The following is a 6,717-nucleotide window of genomic DNA, read 5'->3' as shown; positions in this document are numbered from 1 at the left end:
TGAGGTGGTGTGTGTGACCCAGGAAGGAGAGCACGGGAAACACAAAGTAAATTGTCACCCCCAGCGAGCGACACAGGTAAGATTGTAAATCTAGGACTTAACAGTTCACTTGAACGGTGATGATCGTTCAAGCCACTCCCACCTGGTCACATGGCTGGCAAGCCACTCCTACCCAGTCACATGACCATTAAGCCACACCCACAAAATAAGCCACACTCACAGTGTGGCAGTAAACATTTTGGCTGCCCATTACTGCCAATGCCTTCTGTTTCACACCTTAAACCCAATAATCCACTAACTCCCAAAGCTCCATTGAGATAATTTTAAACAACTAATCCTAGACTATAACTAAATTGTCTTTCTTTCTCAATGCTTTTTGTAAAAAAAATTAAAAAATAAGAATGGGGGGGACCATTCCTTCTCAAATTTCTTATTTTTAAAATAACTCGATAATTAATGTCCTAATGTTTCCTTCCAAGGCTTTTTAGTTCCTTTGCTTTTGTGCAAGCATGTGGGTGTGGATGGATGTCAGTGCCTTTGTGTGCACACACACATTTTATGAGTCTTTTGGCTCTCTAAGAAATCTTTCTTATTCATCTTTTGCCACCCTTTCTAACAGTGTCTTTGCTTTTAGACAAAGGGATCTACACACACACACACACACACACCAGTGCAATCAATGTCTTTGAAAGTTGGAAGGCAACTTCTAACTAAAACGCTTTTTTAACGAAACACTGTATTATGGGGCAAAACAGGAATAAGTGATATTAAATTTTTAGAGGATTGATGTGTACATTCCTTGTAATACAGTATCAGTGAAGCCCAAGAGGATAGTAAAAGTTTCAAAACAAACAATCATTTTACTATTGGCACATAAACATTTCTCGTGAGGTATAATCATTAGGCACATCATTACAAGCACACACACAAATGCATACACAAAATCACATCCCACCCCTTTCTGTTCATACCATAAAATAGATCTGGCATTTATAGAGCTCATCTCTGCCACTATACACCATCAAGAAAGGATTTATGGCAGCTATGGAAATCATATAACATTTGTTTGTTTACAGAATGGCTCCCAATCCTGCAAATATGGAGCACAAGAATGAGAGATTTTTTGTTTTGTTTTGTTTTACACAGTGTCTACCATTCTCCTTCCATTTTTAGAACATTTGGCAAAATCTCTAGTAGACTTTTGAATGTAATCAGATGACAACTGACTTAATTGGAAAGTCAGCAAACATCTAGGAATGCCCAGAATGTTGTTTTAAGCAGGCTGATTTAATTCACATTTCTTGGAATATTATTATGTGTGTTACATTTTGGACTGGCTACTTTTGCAAATATTACACTGCTTTTTTTCAAACAAAAATGTTTATAAAATGTTGTATGCTGAGGGAAAAGCTTGGCTAACAACGTGCATAGTCAATGAAACGGCATGCAAAATTTGTATGTTAAGATGCATCTGAAAACAAATACTCAGTTTCATGAGTTTTTCTTTCACTGAGGGATGCAGTAATTTGACAGAACAGCCTTCTGACTGAATGCATGTACTATTCATAATATGGGAATGCCTCAGCTGTGGCTAGAGAAAACTGTTTATTTCTTCCAACTGCACAACAAAACTGTACTGATTTAGCCCCAGTTCTTGCAGTTGTAAAATGTGGATTTTCTCAGCCTATACACCAATAAAAGTGAAATGTGGGTTTCTCTATTTGCTTCATCCATGCTACCTGTCAGCATTCAGTGGACAAATTGGCATAATGGTTTCCCTTCCCAAATGTTTCAATTAGCTCAACCAACCATCAGTAAGTGTTAAATTTTACAAGCATTGGCCAAACTACCATGTTTCTCAGGTTCCAGTTCAGCCAACACCAGGCTACAGAAGTAAGGAGTAGATGTAAAACCTGAAGAGCAACTGTGCCTCAAGCTTTCTCATATAGTGGCAGAGTATTTGTAATGAAGAAGAAATTAAGATAATCACTAATGACTTTTTGTTTCAAAAATGTATTATAACTAAAGCAACCAGACATTGGTAAAAAGGGACACCATTGACGTGGTGGTGGTGGTGGTGGTGGGGTGGTGGTTCTTGATTAAAAATTTGGTCTACATGGAGGAAAAAAAATATTTCTTTCTCTCTCTCTCTCTCTCTCTTCCTTCCTTCCTCTCTTTCTTTTTCTCTCTCTTTCCATCCCTCTTTCTTTCTCTTCCTTCCTTCCTCTCTTTTCTCTCTCTCTTTCTCTCTTTCTTTCTCCCTCGCTTTCTTTTTATCTCTCTCTTTCCCTCTCTTCCTCTCTCTCTCTTCCTATGTCTCTTTCTCTCTTATTCTCTCTCCCCTTTTCTCTTTCTTTTTCTTTCTCTCTTCCTTCCTCTCCTCTCTCTCTCTCTTTCTCTCTCTTCCTCCCTCCCTTTCTCTCCCTTTCTCTTTCTTTCTTTCCCTCTTTCTTTCTTTCTTTCTTTTTCTCTCTCTCTCTCGCTCGCTTGCTTCATCCCTCTCTCATTATCTTTCTTTTTCTCTCTCTCCCTCCTTCACTCCCACTCCCTCTCCCTCTTTCTCTCTCTGTTTCTCTTCCTCCCTCCCCCATTTTTTCAGCAAGGCAGGGCTCAGCAAAGGGGATAAAAAGAGAGTCCCTTTGAAGATCATTCCCTGGCCAAGGGGCAGGGCAGACAAAAAAGAAGAGGGGGCGAAGAGGCTCAGCAGCCCCCCTCTCTCTCCCTCCTTCCCTCCCTCTCTCTCTCTCTTTCTCTTCCTCCCTCTCTCCCCCATTTTTTCAGCAAGCCAGGCCTCAGCAAAGGGGCTAAATGGAGAGTCCCTTTGAAGATCATGTCCTGGACAAGGGGGGGGTGCAGAGGAAGAAGAGGAGGAGGGAGGGAAGGAAAGGGGGCTCAGGAGCTGAGGCGCCTGGACTTTTGCACTGAAGGAGCTGGCCAGAAGGACTCACATGGGAGGCAAAGGAAGAGGAGAACTTCCCAAGCTGCTGAGACTTGCCAAACGCCCGGCTGCTTCAGCTTTCTCCTACAGGCAGCCAGCTCCACCTGCCTCTTCAGCGAGGGTTCCGGCTTAGCTGGACTTGGAGGATCCCACCTTGGTGTTATCCTGCAGGCTGTCTGGGCTGGTGGGGCGGCTTGATGGGAGGCTACCTGGCCTGGAGCCACTGATGACTATGGCAGTGACTGTTGCACTGGCTACCTGATCTTTTTAAAAAGTGGGACATTTTTCAATCACCCTGGGATACAGGACAAATTATCAAAAAGTGGGACTGTCCTGCCAAAAGTGTGAGGTCTGGTCACCTTAATTATAATGAAAGGGACATTAGACATCATATTGGCAGTAGAACCATTGGCAAGGAAGATACCGCAAATATCAGGAATAAGATTGACAAATCAGGAACATAAACTAAAATGGTGCACTGAGGTTATACTCAAAATTACTCATCCGAACCTTCCTTGTAATTTCCTAAGTGGTTTGTGGATGCAGCTTAGGTCAAAGAGCATGAAATTTTGACAAGTAGTAACTTAAATTCTCACCTTAAAGTGATTTCACTTTTTATATAATTACTATATTTTCTGAAACCAAAGCCTTAAGGGTAATATTCATACAGGTCAGAGAGTCATTTGTAGGTGGCAATGTGGAGAAAACTGTAATAACATATGTCTATTAATGTGAACTGCTAAAATGGATTTTTCCAACCACAAAAACAGGAACGAATAGCATCTGCTAACATTTATCATTCTGCAATCAGGAATCTGCACAAAATGATTATTTGAAGAAAAAAAGTTTCTAAAAAAGCATACCAGACAGCAGAATTATTATTATTATTATTATTATTATTATTATTATTATTATTATTATCATCATCATCATCATCATTATTTTGTTTACTTATTTATTTGCTTATTTGCTTATTTGCTTATTTGCTTATTTATTTATTTATTTATTTATTTATTTATTTATTTATTTATTTATTTATTTATTTATTTATTTATTTATTTATTTATTTATTTATTTATTTATTTATTTATTTATTTATTTATTTTTATTTATTTATGGTTTTCCTTCTCTTTGGTTGGCATGGATATCTAGCCTTTGCTCACCAGTAGCAAATCACGACAGTTTTCTGGGTGTTAAACATTAGCCATTTTGTTTCTGAAATAATCTTCCAACTCCCTGATATATGAATACTTTTGGAACAGAGTACATTTGGCACATTTGAATTGTCTTGGGTGTTGGGTGTTTGCCAGGCTTCACACTGCATTCCTAATTAGCTTTACGAGTGGCAACTCACACTTGCATTTTAGGTGATTGGAATGACCTTTGCATGGCCAGTAACAGATGGTGGGAAGTTTCACTTCCCCCCCCCCCTGCATTAGCTTGCTTTGTATGTTAAATAAGTACTCCCAGTTTCCTCTTTTTTCAACACAGTGTCACTAAATGACTTAACAGGACAGAAAATGAATTAATGTTTTGCCAAGCCAATAAGTTTTAGTTTGACTTTTGGACAATCTGCACCTGATGATTTTTTTTCTTTTCCATTTTTTTTCTCCCACACTAACAAAGAAATTACCCTCCATAACTTTTTTTTACAGGACACAAGCAGATACGGCTTGTCAGCTACCATTATTTTAAACATCACTTTTTCAGCATCAAATTGTTTGTTCTCTGTAATTTGTCCCCATTCAAAGTACTTAAAAGGATGTGAAAAGAAAGGGAGACACACACCTTTCCTTTACCTTGTAATATATGATGACATATCTTCCTCCCCTTCAAAAACAAACAAATTCATTATATATTTGAGCTGGATATGAATGAGCAGTAAAGGTCACAGTCACAATAAATATCTCAATTGTGGGTGGGGGAAGAAGTTGAATTACCAGCACTATATACAATTGCATTTATACAAAATTACTCACTTCACATAAGAGTGTTGTGTCTAGTTTGTCTCTATGGCTTAAGAATGATGTTACAGAATTAAAAAAGGAAACCAGAATTATTAATATTGTACCTTTCCTAGAAAACAGTAAAAGTTGGGATTTTACTCAGAATGAAGTACAGAAGGAGGTGATGTGAAAGAAGTATACTAACTAATTCATGGCAGAAATAATATTGTGATTATTGTGTGCTTTCCCCCCCTATCTCTTGCAATCTTAGAACTTGTAATTATACATTGAAACCAAACAGAGACTAAAGAAGGAGATATTTGTTGTGCACAACACATCATATACTGTGGAATGTGCTCCCAGTTCTTGTGGTAATGGTGGCTAATTGGAATGCTTTAAAAAGGACTAGTCAAGTTGAGTGAAGATCTGGCTATCATGGGTGACTAATACTGATTGATGTCCCAAATGTGCTTTTTCAAGAGGCAACTGGGCTTTTTAAATTTGAAGACATTCCACTTCTCATGAGAAGCAAACTGTCTTCAAAGAAAGAAAATGCTCACAAGAAACAAAATGTCTTCCAGGAAAAACAAGAAAGTCCAGTTGCTTCTTGAAAAAGCACCTCTGGGACAACCATGACCTGGATGACTGAGAATCTCCATAGGAAAATATTGATGGATGTTTACTTCCTTCTGAATCAAATATCTTAGAAAGTTCCTGGAAACAAAGTGAGAAGGGGTTGTCATCTTCCATTTAAAGCATGAAAGCTTCCCAAATGCCTCCAGTTGTCAAATGTGACTTGATCAGACCAACCATGATCCATCAGGGTTCCTCATACCTTTTTATGATGCTTATCAGAAGAAGGCAAGAGGTTTCACCTCTCTCTCTCCATCTCTTCCTCCCTCCCTCTCCTTCCCTCCCTCTCTCCCTCTCTTTCTCTCACCCCTGCTAAGCAAACATTCACTCATAGAAGATAGTCTTCTTCTGCCAGATAAAGAAGATCTTGTGATGAACAAAAATAGCACAAGATTGTAACACCATTTAGTCCCTGCCTCCAACATTTTTGAGGCTCAATACTCAATCCCAAGGTATAAATTCAAGGAATTTGACACTTAATAATTTAACAAGTCAATAGATTTTTTTTCTTTTTTTACATGGGTATTTAAAAATAATTAGTGAGAAAGAAGGAAGGAAGGAAGGAAAGAAGGAAGGAAGGAAGGAAAGAAGGGAGGGAGGAAGGGAGGAAGGAAGGAAGGAAGGGAGGAAGGAATTAAGGAAGGAAGGAAGGAAGGAAGGAAGGAAGGAAGGAAGGAAGGAAGGAAGGAAGGAAGGAAAGGAGTCCCTGCTGGTTTCATTCTGTTAGTCATTACCAATTCTAGGGGGTGCTCATCTCTGATTTAAGGCTATGAGTCATGGATCAGTGGTGGGATTCCATTTTTTTTACTACTGGCTCTGTGGGTGTGGCTTTGTGGCTGTGGCATGGCTTTGTGGGCATAGCTTTATGGGCATGGCAGGGGAAGGATACTGTGAAATCTCCATTCCCACCCCACTCCATGGGAAGGATACTGTAAAATACCCATTTCCTCCCCATTCCAGGGGAAGGTTCTTGCAAGATTCCCATTTCCTCTTGATCAGGACTTGGGAGGCAGAGAATAGATGGAGGTGGAGCCAGTCAGAGGTGATATTTACTGGTTCTCTGAACTATTCAAAATTTCTGCTACCAGTTCTCCAGAACTGGTCAGAATCTGCCGAATCCCATCTCTGCCATGGATATTCAAAGATATTTCCAAGCAGGACATTGCAAAGTATTGGTTCTTCCCCACCAAAATGGTACCT

This window comes from Erythrolamprus reginae, chromosome 1 (genome assembly GCF_031021105.1).
Source record: "Erythrolamprus reginae isolate rEryReg1 chromosome 1, rEryReg1.hap1, whole genome shotgun sequence".
Classification (NCBI taxonomy): Eukaryota; Metazoa; Chordata; class Lepidosauria; order Squamata; family Dipsadidae; genus Erythrolamprus; species Erythrolamprus reginae.
The sequence above is the reverse complement of the archived record's forward strand: the minus strand, read 5'-3'. Positions refer to the sequence as shown.